General features: G+C 37.3%; 1 long non-coding RNA gene across 1 annotated transcript; it reads left to right on the top strand.

Annotated features, from left to right (window-relative positions):
* The first annotated feature begins 4,084 nt into the window (after window positions 1-4,084).
* Window positions 4,085-17,245, top strand: LOC142027193 (uncharacterized). Its single transcript, XR_012649030.1, has 3 exons — window positions 4,085-4,233; window positions 7,696-8,077; window positions 16,827-17,245. It is a non-coding gene; the product is annotated as an uncharacterized LOC142027193 (long non-coding RNA).
* The last annotated feature ends 2,660 nt before the right edge of the window (window positions 17,246-19,905 follow it).

The raw sequence follows: 19,905 nt of genomic DNA, 5'->3' as shown, positions 1-19,905 counted from the left end.
AAGAGATTTTTCAAGCCACCTTCTGTACTGTTAAGTGCTTATTATTCAGTCTTGAATTCAGTCCTTCATATGAACCTTACTTCTAGAAAATCAAGCCTTCTGTCTCTAATACGATACACCTGATGGAACCAACAGGAGTTTAGAGTTTTTGAATATTCCCATATATTTATATTAATGAAAAACTCTTGCTACATTTTAATTTTTCCATTTATATAGTGTTGTATTTCACCTTCCTCTGACACGTGCTTAGTTAACAACAGCAATGTAGAACTGACGAAAAGTGAAAGGAAGCAACTCTGAAAATTAGAAAGAGCTTACGTTCGCACAACTTGACAAGCCAGAGATGGTTCTGAGGCTGACACTATCTGCAAGCATGCCCCAAGATCTTTCATTTGTATTAGAGTATCATTTACATAAGGTACCATTTCATTTTACCTATAAAACACTAAAAAATCAAATATCCCTTTACCTGATGCCAGATTTTTTTCTGAATTCCCCTCATGCTGTGCAGTTCACTGAATCACTATGAATTCTCTTGGGTTTTTTTCCTCATGTTGCCTTCCACCAAGGTTTGTCTTTGAGCTTTAATGGTTCCATGAGTTTCATGCTTAGTCAATCATCTAAAATATCCCTGTGAACACAACTAATTCAAATAAGCTTTCCATTGCAGTTCCACCACAATTAGGAAAAAAGAAAAACATGTCACTGGGTACACTACCATTGCTACCAAAAAAATCCAAATTCAGTTCGTATTTTTAAAAAGAGGTCCCAACTTTACATCATCTATATGACAGCTAGTAAGAAAGATGCATCATACTGATCTTTATTAGATATGTAATATGAATTTTCCTGGAATATATATTTAGGAAAATTTATGAGAAAAATCCAGGCATGTTATGGGCTTTTGGTACATGGAGTACATGTAATCCTAGTCAGTTTCCTATAAGATTATTTGTTAATCTGATAACATCACTTTAGAGCATTAGCAAGTGCCAAAGATCTGATATAGTACAGTAAATCAGGTTACACTTCACAGGATCATTAAAACAAAGGCACTACAGTGGGCATCACATCCACTGAATGTTTATGGCCAAATACAAATATTATCCAATATACTATAGCAGGTGAAAAAAATCATTATCCTAAAGAAGAAGAGAGATACATTCTAAAACTCTCATATAACACACAAAGATATACTCTACAACTCTATCTCCCAATATAACACATTATTGTATCCAGAGTAACTAAGGCAAGGAACCTCCATTTCCAAATGTCCATTGCACCAAAGCATCAAGCAAGGCATTCAATAAACAGAGAAGCATTTTCAGGACTCATAAAGAATGAGTCTGTTGCTGTGAGCACAAATATAGCAATAAAATACTTGTATTACCATCAAATCCGTAATGAAAAAGTGGAGTGCCAGATCAGTATTTTTTATAACACCAAACAGATTACCATTAAACAGACTTAATCTGTGCCAAGCTTCTTCATGCAACTAATTCTCTCTCAAATGAGTAGAACTACTGAAATGAATTACTAATTAAACCACTGAGATATGCTTCATAGAGATAATTTATTTTATGAGTCCTATTACTGGAGATCCAACACTTCTTATAAGGTGGGGAGAGCTCCCAGCCATCCCTAAGATTATCCAATATAGCAGAGCAATGTTGATGCCATCTATAGTAAAGACATAAGAACACACGAACAAAATTGTTCGTAAAAAAACATACAAAATGTACAATATAAATAATGAAGAACAAAAGGAGTGGGATTCATCTCATTTGACTCCTACCATCCAAAATCCACACTAGGTGTTAATTCCAACAGTTCTGCATATATATTTAACAAGGGAATGAAGTGCTGCTGAAACTGTTTGTCTCTATTGACTACAAGAGCACCTTAACGCTGTGAACTTAGATCAGACACCTGACTTTTACCCAGCTATAGTCAGGTGAGATGACATCTACCCTGTTTCTAGAGAAAATTCACCAAATGGGTCTCCTGAAGAAACCTGAAATATATACAAAACATGGAAATTATATACAGATTTTTTTTTCAGATGCATTTCTCTTATAGATCTATATTAAAATCAACACATAGATGCAAATCACAGCTTCAAAACTGAGGTCTCTAGGACAAGGTAGATTTTTTTCTTGTAATTTTTTCAGTGAAATGAGCAATGTCTATACTATAGAGTCCTGAGAAATAGAGATATTCATCAGAAATCAAAAAGGTATCTGCTTTGGTTAAGTTGTCATTTGGTAGTTGACAGCATAATCATAGAGGCAGGAATTAAATAAAAGATCCATGTCTCTACTTCTACTTAAATTTTGTTGATTAAAATTAATTTTAAGCTTATATTTTGAACTGGTTGTATTGTTATGCAACATTGGTTCCAGCAGTCTTGGTGTAATATGGCTGGAGACTTAAACTTATATAAAGGCAAAATTAAAACTCCAGCTCTTTTCCTTTCAGACACAGAATTCAAAACAAAAATTGATTGATGTGATGTATTGTCAAATGGAAAAAGATTACTGTTTTTCACTGCCACCACCAAAAAGCTTGCAAATGAACAACGAACTGAGGATTGAGGTACTTAAGTGATTTGTTTCTCCTTTTTCAGAAGTTTGAAAGTCACTAGGAATGACAGGACTGCTCCATCCACACCTTGTACGCCCTGGAACATTAGCCAGAGCTGTACACCTAGAAGAGAGGCTGGGAAGGGGAATGAGGTCATAAGCAAAATTTTTGAAATCCCATTATAATTAAATGAAATAGATTCAACAAATATAATTTTGTAATCCAAGTGTTTCATTTTAATAATTGCAAATAAATAGTTTTTACAAGAGCTTCAATATTTTTATTTTTCACTCTGAAGTGCAATGAAATGAATGTCAGAGTAACAACACATCAATTCTTGACCAACACATTTTAGAAGTGTTTCAAAAATGGCCCTTCCTTCATAGAAACATAGTCGTAAGCTGACGCCTCATGTTGGTTACAGACACTTCTGAACATCCTGGACTTTATGAGACGTGTTGTCTGTAAGAAACATTCTCTATAAAGAATACAAAGCTACTGAAAATTATATGATAGAATCATATGATAATAAATTTATCAAGATCATAAATTGTTTTACAATCTGACATCTTTGTCTATGCAGTTGTGACTACATTTAGCATTACATTAGTTTTGCTAAGCCAAAAAAAAAAAAAAATTTGCAAGTTAGCCTTGATCTAACACTATGAATTAACATTTTGTTTGTCTTTCAATGAATCACATATTTGTAAAAGATAATACAAAAAATGAAATAGTTCTTCAATACATCTTTTTCACAGGCAAAATTAATAGGTAAGTTTATGTCTCTAGAAATGCCATCATTGCCGTAATGCAATTTATTTGAGTTATATCGCTTTCTAAAACCTCTGATCAAACCAGTGAGTTTATCAGATCTCTTTTTATAGGACTCCTTTAAACATATAGCATGCTATTGCAACAATATTAAGCTAAACTAAATTGAATCATTTATCTTTTTAGAGAAAAACTGAATAGGACCAGAATAACTGAGGGGTGAAAAGGAGTATTAAAAGCACTCTATTTAACTACCGCAACATTCCTAGCTGCATATTCTGACAGGTTTGTGCTGCAGACTTGCAAAGAAATGCAATTTTTATTTCTATTAAAAATCAAGTCAGTTTAAGGAAAAACAGAATTTGATGTGTTTACTGAAAGAACTCCAAACAGTTAATGTAGTGGCAGGCAAAATAAAGGAACAATTTTAGAGAATCCCAAACTCTGTTATGATTTTGAACATGCATCATAATTATTCCATAATTTGAAGAGCTGTCAAAGTCAAACAACTATTTTGAGTAATTTAAATATCCTAGAAATTCTCTAGCTTATTGATGCCATTTACATTCCACATTGTACACCAGTGTGTTATTTGACCCACCCACACAAATACATAAAGACTGATTTAATAAAGTTAGCTGTTCCAGGGCTGGTGTGCCTTCCCAGGCTGTTGAGGAGGTGTTTCAACTGCATAATTGAATAGATATGATCTCTTCCAGTCACAAAACTCATAGCTTACTTGCTGCAAGGGAATTATTCATGTGAGTGCCAGGGTGCATTTCAGCAAAAGCTGCAGAGTCACTGCCTTCATACCAGAAAGAGGAGACATCTAAACAAATTGCCATATTCCTGGGATCTACAAGTTTTCAAAATTCTCAGGTAAAATAAATAACGCTGTATTTTTTAGATTAACATTAAATAACTGAGTGTGGCTGATTCATCTTTATATATATATGTTTCATTGATAGCTAGATTATAAATTTGTATTAATTGATTATGATTATTATTCTCTTCTTGGAAAATGTTCACTGAAACAATGTATGCATTAAAGGCTTGTCTTAGCTTTTTTTTCCAAACTCATAAAAGGGTCACTGACTCTCTTCTATAATTTTCAAGCACCTAAAATTTACTACCAAGATTATCCTGACTCTGCTGTGTGTTAGTTTAAACCATGATCTTCTCAACCTTATTTTTCTAGGAAGAATAATTGTCTTACAGGTCACAATGAACATAAATATAGTAAGCTGGTGTCCAAGTGCCAGGATTGTAAAACATTTACAATCCAATGCAGTACAGTTCAATAACAGTAAAATTATTTTTTAGTAAACTAGTAGCTTAACAGTAGTTAACAGAGAGAAAGCAGAGGACCAAAATGGTTAATACAGCTCTCTGTGCCTTTATAATTACTCTAACTTTAACTGTTTGATTAATAAAGGAACCATTCTTGGATTATGTCTGAAGGCTAATTTGCTGTCAAGATCAGTCAAGGATAAGCTAGAAGGATCCATAGAAGATATTATTTGGTTCATTCATACAGGCAAGGTAATACTAGCCATAGCAATATATCTTCCAACATTTACTTGTTTACCATAGCTGTGAAGACTTGCACAGATAAAGCCTCGCTACTCTCCCCATAGAGTCTATACAGAGGTTGGCCTTCTTTCTAGTTAAAAAGTTTTTTCTAACGCCTGGTCTGAATCTTCATTGCCAAAACAAAATTCTACTATTTCTCTTTTAAAGTTGAGACTCCTTTCACATACACCTCCTCCACCATTTCTTCTTTAGTCTAAACAATCCTGAATCTTTAAGTCTTTTCTGTAGGAAATATTTTCTGGATGCCTAGGAGCTGTGTCTTACTGAAATGTTTTCAGGTGGTCCAAGTCTCCCTCAGAGTGGAGTAACTGACTCTAGACTAATGTTTTACTCATTTTGCATAGGACAAAGTTATATTGTTTATCTCAAATTATTCTTCATTCTGTTTTCCAGGATGATGTTTGCCTTGTAAAACATCAGTGCTGCCTCACATTCAATTCACAATCCAGACCCCTCTGAACCCGTAGGCAGCTACACTGCCAATACTACATCCTACAGCTGCATAGCTGTTTATCCCTGCCAAGGCCATGACTCAATGTTTGTCCATGTCATATGCTAATTTATCTTTTTCAGACTATTTCTGCAATTTCTCCACATCATGTAACTTCAAAACCTTTCAGCTAACACACTAGTAAAGCCTTCCCAGCCCTTTGCACCCTCAGTTAGCATCTGGCTAATTAGCATCTGGCAAAAACACTGAATGGCAGCAGGTTAGAGCAACCTGTACAGAATCCCACTGAATGTCTCTTCCATTTTCATAATGACATAGAGTTATTAAAAATAACTGTCTGGTAGGTTCCCACCAAACTGAAAGCTGTGACACAGTATTTTCATCTAGACCATGCTGTCCACTGTGTCAAGGCTACTCCACAGTTTATAAGACTGTTTATGGAAGCTGTGCCATAAGTCAAATCTATCTTGCTATATATTTTTGACCGCACTGAAGGTCTTGACCCTGCTTAGTGAATAAATAACATGAAAACATATAATGAGCAAACACGAAAGGAGGCAGATGGTATACTTTATTTTCACTTGTACTTGTTTACCACCCACTAGGGCAATGCTCTTGGGCCAGAATGGGCTGTGACAGACAAAAGGAAAAGAGGCCAGATGTTCACTATGTATTGTTGTTTTATTAAATTAATGCCAGTATGAAATTTCACCAGCAATAGGGTCATTACTGCTGTGACACCAAAAAAAAAGAAAAATAAAGACTGCAACAGATGTTTCTAGTTTTCAAAAGATTTTTTATTATTATTTCACACTAAACTAAAGTTTCAGTGATGTAACTTTCTCTCACTGTCCCCAAGACAAAGAATAAGCAGATGCTTCTCATAATTTTGCAGTTCCTGATCTGAACATAGGTCAAAAGTACAACCAGGGCTGTACAGCAACTAGCCTCAGTCCTGGGAGCCGTATTGGCAACTTAGTGGAGCAATCCCAGGGGGCTAATTTTCCACTCAGAGAAGGATTAGATCATGCATCAGAATATGGTCATGCTGCTGCCAGCACCCAAAAAACCTTGCTCACAGCTAGGTCAAGTATCTGTGCATGGCACTGCATTGCATGGTGTAGAGATACTGAGGAGAAAGAGAGATAAAGTCAAATGCTGCATGTCTGTCTGTAAACTAACAAGTCATCTGAGGACAGAAAAAACCCCAAAGTTAAACAGAAAAGTAATCCCCTAAGATACCCTAGTCACTTTATATATATTAATTACCTGGTGGTGAGACAGCTATACATATTACGGATGGATGGATAAATAATCCACTTTAAAAGAAAACCCCAGACACGTCTCATCCTGAATCAATCCTTAGCCAGTGTAAAATGACATATCTCCCTTACAGCCAAAGATACTGTGTCTGATAAAAACAGCTTCAGATGTGGCCTGCTAAGGCCCTTTCCATATAGCCTGTGGTCATGAGCATTTGGTGTATCTTATTTCTGTACATCTGCACTACTTTCCCTGCAGTGACAGGACAGGACCTTGTGTAGGGACAGTTGATGTTTGTTTGATGTGAGGTGAACCATGGACACTGATAGTAGTTGTCCATGAGAGGAGAGTGACTTTTTAAATACATAAAATACTTTTCACTTATAACTTTTTAAATAAGCTTAGAAAATGGAGTGGGAGTCACACTGTAAGTGAAGGAAAAGTTTGCAAAAGAAAAAAAAAGCATGTTGCTAAATAAAGTGGTCCTTTTAAAAGGCTGAGCTTGAGTCTATTTTAAAACAAACATTTTAACAGCATGGCTATTGAGATGGCAGCAAGAAACTTTAAGCATCTTATAAGAATCATTTGCAGAAAAGGAGCTGGTTCAAAGGAACAGCTGTAGACATAATTGAGTTGCTTTCACCAACAGTAACATTACAGTGTAGGAGAAAGAGAGTGTATAGGGCACCAGTAGCTTACAAGATTATGTTTTGTGCAGTGCAATGCTAGGAAAGGTAAGGCTACAAGTATTCACATTTACAGATGTTATGAACTGTGACACTGTTACATATGTCAATTCTATTAACCACACGACCACTGCTAGAATCTAGGATATGGCTGTAAAAGCATAAATGCTACAAACACAAATTGTCATGGGTGTATTCACTAGCATGCATTCTACATGTAGTTTTTTCATAAATTTTTAAATGTTAAGGCTTAGTGCATTTCTAGCTAGTATTTTCATTCTACAGTATGGCAAAGCAAACAAAATATATTGAAATCCATTCATGCCTTTCTTTTAAAATTTCATACAGGGAGATATATTTATTTTCATCATAGAAAAATCTATCTAGAAGATATGTTTTTGGTCTTCCTGATTTTACTGAGAACCTTGGACACATCAGAAATCTGTTGGCCCTACTCACCCAGACAGTATCAAAAAACATAGCGTGAAGACAGGATCAAAATAGGCCCCATGAAATTTGGTCTCTGAAGAAACGTTACTCTGGAGGCTGGAAAGGAGAACAGGAATGTGTCTGCAATCCCTTCTGTGAAGAGGAGAAGAGATAGCTGTGCTCATGGAAAGCATCCATCACGCCCACATGAAACACAGTGTCTCTTCAAAGTTTTGTGAATCTTGCTTGTTGATGTGGAACAACAAATGATAAGCAGAAGTAAAAACTGCACTCATTAGAGGTAACTTTGGTTTTTGTTTTACTGTGTTGTAATATATGAGAAGGTGTTTTTAATATTTGTTGATTGTTGTTTCATCTATGGACCTTTTTATTAGTATTTTATCACTGATGTGAAAATTTTAACAGCACCAAAAGGTTTTCTAACCTGTATTCTATGGGCTGCCTTTTGTGGATGTAGAGTGATATAGAGTCATAACAGCACTGGGCATTTCTTTGCAGAAACATTTACTACATTTAAATTTCTCAACAGTCACCAGATTAATTTCTTTCAACAGGACAAAACTCAGCTCTGGAATTCCTTCTGAAATATAAAGGCACCAAAGAGATGAAAAATTAAAGAATAGGGCCAACAGAAGAGGCAGGACTAATAAAAGGTGTTATTAATTCCTTAATTCTTATAGCAGTAACTCCTAGCTCTCATTTGTTACTGATAAAGAATTATGATAAAATATTTCACATCCTCAATTCTTCAACAGTGCATGCCTGCATTCTTACAACAAGCCAATCAGTATCTCTTTCATGCATCAAATGAAAAGAACAAGAGCTAAAAGGGAACATGGGCTTTATGATGTACATTCTATATTTAAGAGTAGATACCCTATGCCCTCTGTTTACACCCATGGAATAGGAAAGTCCCATTCCCCAGCCAGTGAGATATGTATTTGTAATGACAACCCACCTCATTTCTTCAGTGAGGTCAGCTCCTCCCATTCTTTCTCCTTGATTACCTGCTGACGTTTGCAGCAAAGCAGCATTTTTAGCTGCAGGGACGCAATCCCATCAATATGAAACAGTATTTTGGCAGTAGTGGCCAAAGTTTTTTCAAATATATTTGGCTTCTTCCAATTAGAAAGGTAAATGTCTTACTCCACATGTGATGGCAGGAGTTTTTGATTAATCAAAATGTAAAAGTTAAGATTTCATTCAAAAATATTGGTGCTTTGTGAAGAAGAGGGGGGAAAAAATGAATGTCCCAAACCTGATTTACTTTTGCTGTCCAGTTTCCTCAAGATGGCTGACTTGCCAAAATCTAAAAATGGCGTCCCCCTTCCAAATAACTCCTAAAGCCCAAGGTGGTCTCAAAGTAATTTAGCAGACAGAAAGAATGAGCTTCAGACCAAGGGATTTCTCTCTGTTAGACAAATCTCATAAAATCTGTAGTTTGCACTGATTTTAACTTTTCTTAATAACATTGTCCTCAGATGTGTGCACACATGAGATTTGTGCTGCACATTCTGACTTTGCAGTGAGTCCTTCCAGCAATGCAGAATCAGTCTAAGTGCCTGACATTAAAATGTCTAACACATTCTCCAGACTTCATCAGCATCTATTTGGCACCAGCTGAACTTCATAAAGTAATTTCAGGTTCACATCTCATAGCTGGTGACTTCATACAATCCTTTACTTGTTACAAGAAACGGTAAGAAAAATTACAGAGAAGATCAAACAGATGTCAGGCACAGACTACTAGGTTTACCTGGCTGGTATCGTATAAGCTTGAGTTATTCTTTCAGTCTTTCCTCCACATTCATTGCTGAGCAATGTAGGAAAGGTACAAGAACTGCATAAATAATGTAGAAATGGCTCAGCCATTTTATGCTCCTACAGGCTGGGAAAGTCCCGGTAGGTTACATCACTCCCTGCTAGAATTGCCACAATAGGTGTCCAAATAGTGCTAGCAAGAGGATCAAGAAGCTGGAGAAGGGATTTACGGAGAAGAGGAGGCTCTGAACTTCCTCACTAAGGCAGCAGGAAAGTAAGTACTAATTCCCAGCTCGGCTCTTTAGCTGGGAAGGGGGGAGGGCATCTAGGTGAGGAGTCCAGTTTCCAGCACTGTGCAGACAACCTAGGCAGCTTCACTTTACAGAGCTCAGCTGTCACAGTGGTGATATCCCAATATGTATTTGGACAGATGTTGCTGTATTACTGAACAAAACATCTGTCTAGATGCTCATATCCAACTTCTTTAGTCAGTGAAAATGCCACACCTGTGTAAGATGTTTGTTTGCAGATGAGGTAACTCCATGGCTTCATAGTGATCTCTTGGTTAATGATGCTGCTGGCTAATAGAAGCTGCTGGGTAAGCTTTCAGCAGTCTAGACTGAGTTCATTCCAGTGATGATGGAGCCAGACTCTTCTCAGTGATGCCCAGTGACAGGACAAAAGGCAATGGGCATGAACAAATGAACTCCACACCTGCCTTCCAGCCTTAGTCATCCTGTGATTCTGTGACATCCATGATCTATTCTCATGTTTTTGCAAATCCTATGTACTCTTCATTCTCGGACAATAACAACTGATACAGAAAATGGTTTTAAACGGAGTAAGTTTGTCTTTTGAGACACTGTATATATTTCAGAAACTAGAATATTATCCAGTGAATCCTCAACAGCCAAAAAGTTCAACATGAAGATTATATAAGTCATAACTTGTCCTAAAAACCAGACATGGTCATGGTTACATTAAATTGATGTAATAGTAACATCAGTTACTCAGCTAGAACCAGCTGAAATGATTCCTTTTGGTTTTAACAGGAGTTGGGCTAGACCCAACAGAGCACATCTTTACAAGTAGGTGGCAATTAGCTCTGTTGATACCCATGGAAGTTGGAACTTATGGGAGCTGGTTTTCTCTTTTTTTTTTTTTTTTTTTAGGACCATATTCAAGAGTGTTTTGGTGTTTAAAAGAAAAGTGTGCACCATCTTAACAAAAAAAAAAAAAAAAAAATTTCTTCCAGTCATCTGACATCATCCACTCCTTGTGCTACCAGACATTCCCACCACTATCAGAGCAATAAGCGTCATATTCCTACTTCACTTAAAGCCTGTTCAAGCTTTTTGTGACTCTGGGATTTCTCTTAAATATAGGACAAAGAGACACGGAGGTGTAAGCCTGATCCAACTGTGAAGCTAGAGATGACAACTATAAACTAGTGATCCAAACTTTATCATAACTAAGATCTTACACTGCACAAATTTTTTAAATTAATACTTATAATTAACTTACACATAGTCATTCTTCCTAGTGTCAGAGTAATTTCTGCAGAGTAAATGGTACTATGATACCTTATATTGCTTCTAGTGAAGAAATATGGTATATTTGGCTGCAGTGCTAGACTGAAGGTTCATCAGTTAATTTGCAGCTGGCTAGTTTAGCTGTAAAACCAAGTTAAATTTATGCTGTCTCTTAAATATTCCCACGCATGAATATTTTGTAACTTTGCTACACGGCAGAGTCTTGAATGTGTGCAAAAACATACTTCATACACTATAAAATAGCACAAAGTGTAAATGCTGGCACATAAATAAGTGAAGAAGGAAAACACAGTAAGTCTATACTTAATAGTAATGGGAAGATAAGCAAAGATAAATAATAGTATGTGGTGTCCTTCATTCCCACTTGAGGAGTGATAACAACTGAACTAACTCAATAGTCAGTATATGGTGATTGCTTGGAGGCTCTGAAAATTAGGAGCCTAAGTGTAAAAGAATCTCCTGTAAATCAATATTAAAAATGACAGCAAATTGGTAAAATGCATTAACATGGCCAAGAGACAGTCTGCAGGGTAATTCATGTCACCTTTTCAAAATTTTAGCTATTGTTTATGAATGTTCAGTGCCTCTGGGTGATCAGAAATTTTCGACTGTCCATTTGGAACAATTTTAATCTTTGATGAATATTCCAAAACCATGTCTAGCATTCAGTTTCCTTGAAGAGCCACAATTTTCTTCTTTTTCATTACTGTTTTACCAGCAAAACCTTTGTTCAGATACATATGTCATGAAAAACCATCTCAACAGAAAGTGTCACCAATGTTCAGTAGCTGCATCAGCTTTTGAACGGTGTGTGTGTGTATGTTTGCATGTCTACATAAATGTACATACACACATGTAACACACACACACATATTTGGATAAGTATGTAAAGACTAACACCCCAAAATTACGTTCTATATCATATTCCATCCTATATTGAACAGATACTGCTTTTTAGTTTTGCCAGGCTCTTTCAATCTGTTTTGTTAAATGAAAAATGTGTTCTCTATATTTGTGCATTGTGTACTCCAGTACATACATAACTAAGTATTAGTACCTATCAAGAGCCAGGACTACTTCAATAATGTACCACCACACTAATCCAAATGCAGTAATAACAGGTTTTTATGTCACCTGTTTGTGCACAGCCTAATTGTTGTTTTTACTTTTTTGATTTAAACACTGTTCTGGGACATAATTCTAGCCAGTTTAAATTATACAGTGCTAGCAAATAAGTATGGGGAATTATGCACTAAATTTTACTAGAAGTGTACATACTACATATTTTGCTTTAGACTTTTGTTAGTCGTTAATGAAAATTACATGGAAAATAGGGGTAAGTATTAACATGGGCCTGTTGAACAGAACTCGTTATGTTCCCAGAGTTTTGCTCAGGCAACAGGGTATTCTATTTCTGGTTCAACACTAAATAGAAAGTGCAAAGAATATACTCCAGCAAATACAGAGGCAATATCGGAATTCCTGACTCTCTCCAGTGAAAGTAGATGCTTCATAGTTCTGTCACGTTTAATAGCATTTTAATACCTCAGGGAAAAAAAAAAAAAATCATACCATCCTGTGCATACAAGGGATGAGAACTGTAAATGCAGTGATACATTAAGAGAAGAAAAATTGAATGTTTTGGCAAAAGACACTGTTATAACAGGCCTTGAATATCAGTATAATTTTTAAAAATCTAAGCATAAGCTTAATTCTAAAATTATTGCTACTTTACTATTAATAGAAAGTCCTCTTATTAATCTATTTTCCTTTAATCTTGGCTTGTTTTCTTAATCAATATGGTTTGTTACTGGAAGATAACAAACTAACTGACATATAGTCTCAGTGTTATTGTAAGATGAAAAATAATGTTTTTAATAGTTTCTTCATTCAAAGAAAAAAAATGCATTTGTCATATACTTCAGAGATTTTTTTTTTCCAAATTGAGATTTTGCAATGTTTGAGATTCTTTTCTGGCTGAATTGGGGAACACTTAAAATTTCAACAACAGCAACAGAAAGCCATGCCCAATGATCAGTTTGGGTTATCACAGGGTTTTGCTCTAGTTTTGAACTTTTACATGTTATTTATTACAGTTTATGTTACAAAATAACACCATTATTTCAAACTATTTTTGTCTTCAAAATATTAAAAAAGGCAGTATCACCAATTTTGAAACTTCCCCCCCCCCCCCCAATCCATTGTGGAAAGATAATGCAAACTGAAATCAGTCTTTTCTCACAAGCAGATTAGATTTTGATGAATTTGTACATTCCAATTACAAAAAAAGGTATTAAAATAATCTCAGCCACTACTTTGATATTCTCTCCCAGTCCCCCTCAACCTTAATAACAGCAACCTTTCTTCCTAGCCCAATAGCTTTTTACGTTTAAAACTAAATAGGAATATTCTGGAACAGTTATTAGGTAGCCTAAAACACAGTTCCAACGAACTTCACACTAAACTGGTTAAAGTTCTGCCTTTCATGCTTTATGGCAACAGTCACAATGCCTAGTGCCACAGTTAAGTTCCTTGCCATATTTTTTATGTTTCTCCTTAACAAAGATTGAAGGTTTTGTTTGTCAGTCATGGCCTTTAAAGCCTAGGTAAATCCCAGAATTTGTGCTGAATTAAAAAGTTTCAGTGTTATCTGGAAACCTCAATAGTTGAATTATCAATAAAGTAGACAGAAGTCCAAAAAAAATCTTTCATTTGCTAGGAAGCTGAGCTGTAAAGCCTAACCTCATTAGGTTCTCTCTTACAGTTTTTGTTCAAAAATAATCTCAGAAGTGAGTGCAGTAGTCTGTGAGGATGTAACAGTACAGATTTCCACATCAAAGTGCCACCAGCTAAGATACTTTATCTAAAGTGTATTTCATAGTGCAAGATATGCAATCTCTTTCAAGTCACATGCTACTACTCTTGCTACTAGCTAAAGCCTCATTGCAGAAATAGTCTTTCTGAGATTAATTTAGCAACATAGGTGAGAATATGTGTGACATATTTTTATAGATGAAGGCTACCATGGCCCCTTGGTTCAGATAAGTTGCTCAAACTAATTGGTTTACAAATACTTGCCTGTAAACTGACTGGAAAAAAACCAAAGTGGAGTAAAATGCAGAGCCAAAAACCAAGTCTTTCTGATTAACAGTCTGACTCAAGAGAGATGGTTTTATACTGATTGTGGGAAAACTGAGGATGGATGTTAGATGCAAATAGGTTCAAAATAAGTGGTAGATGAAGAAATGCTGCCTTGAAGATAGATTTTTGAATGGTAGGACACTTTTTTTTTTAAGTACAGAGCATGATAAAGAGGAGCTAGATGCAAAGAGGCCCTGGTTTCCAACCCTGTGGTTTCACAAAACTTAAACCCAACAATGAAGAAAAAATGGCAACATTTGACATACCTCTGTCTGATCTACTATAACCTCTGGCCTAATTAAATATAGATTTATATGTTCACCACACACCATGTGTCAAGGTCCAGTGCTGGAGCTGGACTGAGTTTGCTTACAGGGAGGGTTTTGGGGTATGGTGTGTTCTGTTATCAGAACATTTCAGACAATGAGTCACTGGGAGCCCTGAGAAGCAGCACCATCAGCAAAATCTTTGACCACACTGCTGCTGTGAAGGATGCGTTAATGACACTGATAATGTTGAGGAACTGACATTGTAAAGATTAGTTTACAGTAAAAATTACTCTGGTCAAAGTAGGTCGGCTAGAAGTTGATGACATCCAAGACATTTAGCCACCCTCATCCTTAATTTTAAACTATGTTGACTGCCTTTGGGCAATGGGTGAAAAACACACATTCTTTTTCCTTTGATAACTTGGGAGAAATGTTTGATTTTTTTCAATGCAGTAATGAATTCTGCTACAGCAAATATACTGCAGTTGATTAAAACAAACCATTTGACAAACTGTCAGAGATGCATATACAAAATGACAGCTACCCCCTTTAGTGTTCTTAGAATAACAGACTTTAAAATTAAAACCAACTATAATTAACTGTTGTTGGGATGCAGAGAAGAATCCTCAGGCAATCTTTCCCAGAGTGTTCAAGGCTCAGATTTGACTCTTCATTCTGTCTAATTTGAAGCAAAACTGCCTTCCTACCAGTCTGCTGGCAATAACATGTGGATGACCTTTAACTGGAGGTGGGATGCTGCCGTGACTTACCTATCCTGTTTACATGAAGAAAAACCACCATATTCTCCTGCAGCAATAAGTGAGGGATGGTCTGGTTCCTACTCTATGAGCCAAGATAAGGCACTAAGGAAAAGAGTGAAGCATAACCCTCATGTCACTGTAGAAAACCCAATACCATGGCATACTGTATTTAAAAAGATATCCCACTTCGTTTCTCTGAATATCACTCCAAGAATTCTAAAACTTAACTAAAAACTGGTTGACTTTTTACAGGTTCTTAGACCTTGTATTACACTCTCTAGTTAATTCCAGAGTAGCTTACTGGGAAAGCAGGAGAAGATTAAAGTGGTGGAAAGCTGTTGAAATTCTCCTCCAGTGGCAGAATCTATTTCTTAGACGTTACCTCAAAAGACTTGTATGCCTTACAAAAACAGAACAAAGCAGCATTGTATCTCCCTCCTATACAGACACTGGATCCAGGCTCTTCTTTGGTTTCTATAACACAAAATTACCCAATTCTACTGTTAAAGACCGCTTTTAGGACACTGAGGAAACATTTGCATTTGTCCCGTAGTACTGCATTTGAGAAAGTGACTCAGCTGAAAGAACAATTGTGTGGGAGGCATTTATCCTATGTTTTCATGTTTTATTTCAACCTGCTTTTCTTTGACACGAGCATAGAGACTTATAAACCAGAAAAAGTTATTCTGTACACAAATAACCTCACCTATGCAAAGGTATAACACAAAGCTTTGCTATCAGGAGGATAAATCTCAAAATGTCTCTGAGATCTGTTTTTTTCCAAGCATATCAATGGTACAGGGCCTCCAGCTTTATGATGATTTGGTTGTACAAGGTGCAAATCTTGAAAACATTTGAACTTATGTTCAAGCCTCACACACTGTTTAATTTCACTGGCCTTACTTCAGATTTTCACTAGTTCTGGACAGAGCAGAACTCAGCCCAGAGTCTAACAAACAGACTTGACAACTGATGATAGTGAGACATGCCCCAGCACACTGAGCAAAAAGTCACCATAACAGACACAGAAAATCAATTCTGTTGTACTAGAAAAAGAAAAGGCAGCTTCCTTAATTTCAGAGGGATTTTTCTGTCATTGTGGAAAGCAGATTTAAACACAAAATGTGGTGATCCTGCATGTTCTGATAGAAATTTTCTGCTCTTTTCTCAGCTGAAATCACTAGTTACTCAATTATTATTTTTTTATGCTCTGTTCAGCCATTTTAAGGTGGTGTTCTACAAGGATGGTGATGGGTATTTTTGCTTTACTCCACTACAACAGAACAGTAAATAAAAGGTAGCTCAAACCTCAACAACATAAACAGAAATAGAAGAGGAAGTAATATAGAATAACAAGCAGAAACTTAGTGACAATTAATCACCAGCATTAATTAGTTAAAACTGTGCTTCAGTATCGCCTCAACGGAGGCCATTTCTACAGATATGTACAATCCACCTGTCTATACCTTCTTAATCATTTCTTCCCCCTCCCCCTTGAGCTGGCAACAGTGATTGAGGGATTGTTGTGGGGTTTTTATCAACAGGAAGAAGATAGAAAAGGTGGAAACAAGATGAGATTCTCCGGTGACAGCAGGTGTGTGCAAAGGTAAGAACAGAAACAGGGCAAACCACACACAGTAAAGCAATTCATGTACCTAACTTCAGCTGGTTAAGAAGTTCTTTTCTACCTGACCGTATACATGAGGAACTCTTCTCATTTCTGCAGCCCTTCTGTCCTGCCCAGTGCCATCACAAATACAACTTTTTACTGACTCACCCGGTTCCAGTTCCAGGAGGGATGCATCCCATTGCCAACATACCACAATAAAGCAAACAGTCTTTCTGTGGTGGCTCTTCAATGACTTTATCTATAAATTGCTTAGAATATAATGTCGCAGACAGTCCTACTCCCAAACAGAAAAGTTGTCATGCTCTGGAGGTATCTGATAGGTACATCACAGATATGCAAATACAAACAAAACTTTTTTTTTTTATTTTCCCCTTATACTGGTGTAGCATTGACAAATCGACTTCAATTAGATAATTTGTGGTAACTTGATTTATGCTTCACTGATAGCTCCCCTAATTGCAAACAAGCAACAGGCTTAGAATTCAGCACGCTTAGTGAAGATTCACTGAAAACTGAAAACACATCAAAGAGATTTGCCTTGGGGTTTGAATGAGCAGAAGCCAGTTTATTGCCTATGATTGAAGCCAGGAAAGGTTTGAAGGCAAATCCTAAGGAGAAACTCAAGTAATTCAAACCTGTAAATCACACACACACGTACACATACACATACAGAAAAATGGTTTGCTTCAAGCTCAGCGAAACAGAATAGTTAAGTCTGGCAAAGATCTCGTACAGACCCATATAATTGCTAGGGGAAAGAACACTCAAATGATTTAGGGGTTTCATCTGAACAAGCGCAAAAACATTCACTGAGTTTAATGATGGCAGGAATTGCAAGGAGGAAAATGAAGAGAAAAATAGACAGGCGCTCCTTTCACAGCACCGATGCCTTGCCTTTTTGACCTTCTGAACAGCTATCAGTACCATCTCACAAGAAAGCACTCTTTCCCTACAACAGACTCTGCATTTGCAAATACTGCAGCAGTGTCAAGATCTGTGATTTCTGCTGATGTGTTTTCATGTTTAATCTTGAATAGAAAGGTGTGGGACCCAACATCCCTACAAATTATTTTGGAACATGAATCAGATTCAGGTTGCATCTCTACAAGTGGCTAAGTCTACTACATGGGTCACTGTCACTGAAAGGAAAGAAATGTTGCTCCCTTCCCACCCCATCCCATCCCATCCCATCCCAACCCTTCCTGTTTCTTCATTGTCTCACTCATCCCCATTCCAGATTATTTCCTCCCTTGAGCCAGCTAAGGCACTGACTGAACCCTTCTGCAGCAGAAGCAGTAGAACCCACCTCAGCAGAAGACTACCCTGTATTTTTCTAGATTATTTTTCTGCCACATTTGTGAGAAGCCACAGAGGGGACCAGAGAGAACCAGTGCAGTCACGAGTGGCAGTAGTACATGGCAGGGCTGGACAGGGAATCCATGGGGAGAAGGAGAGACAAGAGAACATAACCTGCTGCTTGAAGTGGCATTGACCTATCAGATCAGCTTTGCACATCTTGGCATGGTAACTTGACTGAAATTTGTTTGAAAATCTCACATTGGAAATTATCTTCTACTTCTCTTCTGACCATCTGACCTGGTTACCTGTGTTCATCCCTTTCATCCTGGTCCAGTTCCCTGGTCTGCTTTTTCTTTCATTTCCTTGCCTCTCTCCTTCAGCATCATGGCTCTCAATTCGTTCTTGTTCCCCTTGCCATGTCCCTATTTCATTCTCCACTGCTAACATCCACTCTCACCTCCCTGAACCCCAGCATGGGTGCAGCCAGTGCAACAGGCATGCACAGCTCCTCAGGCTTGCACAGGGGCACAGCAAAAACATCACTCCTTATTGCCCCTGAAGTTTTGTAAATCCACTTTAAAAAGAACAACAACAACAAAAATCCCCAACAATCAGTACCCATTTCTATCTGCTGCATATGAGTAAATACATCCTCTATAACACATAGATGTCTCAAATCACACACTTCCTTACTGACAAGTTGCACGACAATAGAGCTTACAGCTGGATGTTAAATACTAATCAGTCAGGTTTCAGACTACTCTGACCTTTCTCTCACCCAGCATTTTAAGATCTGTGTCTCACTTGGTCCAATTCCTAACAATGTTTTTTTAGAAGATGCTTTTGAAAGAATTAGGGCTGCCTGTATGCTGTAACCACCAACCAGACACTAATCCAATCAAAGCACAAATCCCTGACATGTCCCACGTAGCGGAAAACATCAGTGAGTGCTTATGAGTGTAAAGCAGCTCTTGATGAAACCAACACAGCTCAGCCTTCAGCGCAGACCCAGCACAACAACTGAGGAATTTCAACTGCTGCCCTGCAACCGCTCTTCTCAGCAGGAAGGTTTTCAGTGGCACTGGAGACACAAAGCTCTCCCATTCCTGCACAGGGGAAAAACACGGCATATGAACTGGCACTGCCTGAGCTACCCAGCAGAGAAAAACAGCCTGCAGGGAATTATGACACTGGGTTTTACAGATGTGAGAAGTGAAAGACACCTACGCTCCCGTGTGTACATTGTCAGATGCGTGGTGACCCCAAGTGGCATGGGAGAATTGGCACAGGGAGGGGAGCGAGCAATACGGAGAGGTGAAGCCAGCGACCAAGTTGGGAGCTAATTTGGGGCTCCCCTGTTCCTGAGTCAGTTTTCCCAGGCAGCCAAATGATGCCTGTTACTAGAGATAGACTGTGGGATACTGATCCAGCACACAGATACTTAAGACCTAAAAATGAGACCCAGTCAGATTAGGTATTTCTCCCATTTCCTTGGAAAGGGGAAAAAGCAGCTGGGTGTATTATACAAGTCAGGGTTCCAGCAGCGCAACTAACTAATCAGATTTTTGTTTTTTCACATTTGACAGCCTAGGTTGTGTACAGTATTTCCTACTTTCTGAAGTGTCAAAGGGCGTCAAATTGTATTTTCTGAAACTGAATCATGACTTCTGAAACTTGATGATAACTGTTGGAGG

This window comes from Buteo buteo, chromosome Z, assembly GCF_964188355.1.
Source record: "Buteo buteo chromosome Z, bButBut1.hap1.1, whole genome shotgun sequence".
NCBI classification, from domain to species: domain Eukaryota; kingdom Metazoa; phylum Chordata; class Aves; order Accipitriformes; family Accipitridae; genus Buteo; species Buteo buteo.
The sequence above is the reverse complement of the archived record's forward strand: the minus strand, read 5'-3'. Positions and strand labels throughout refer to the sequence as shown.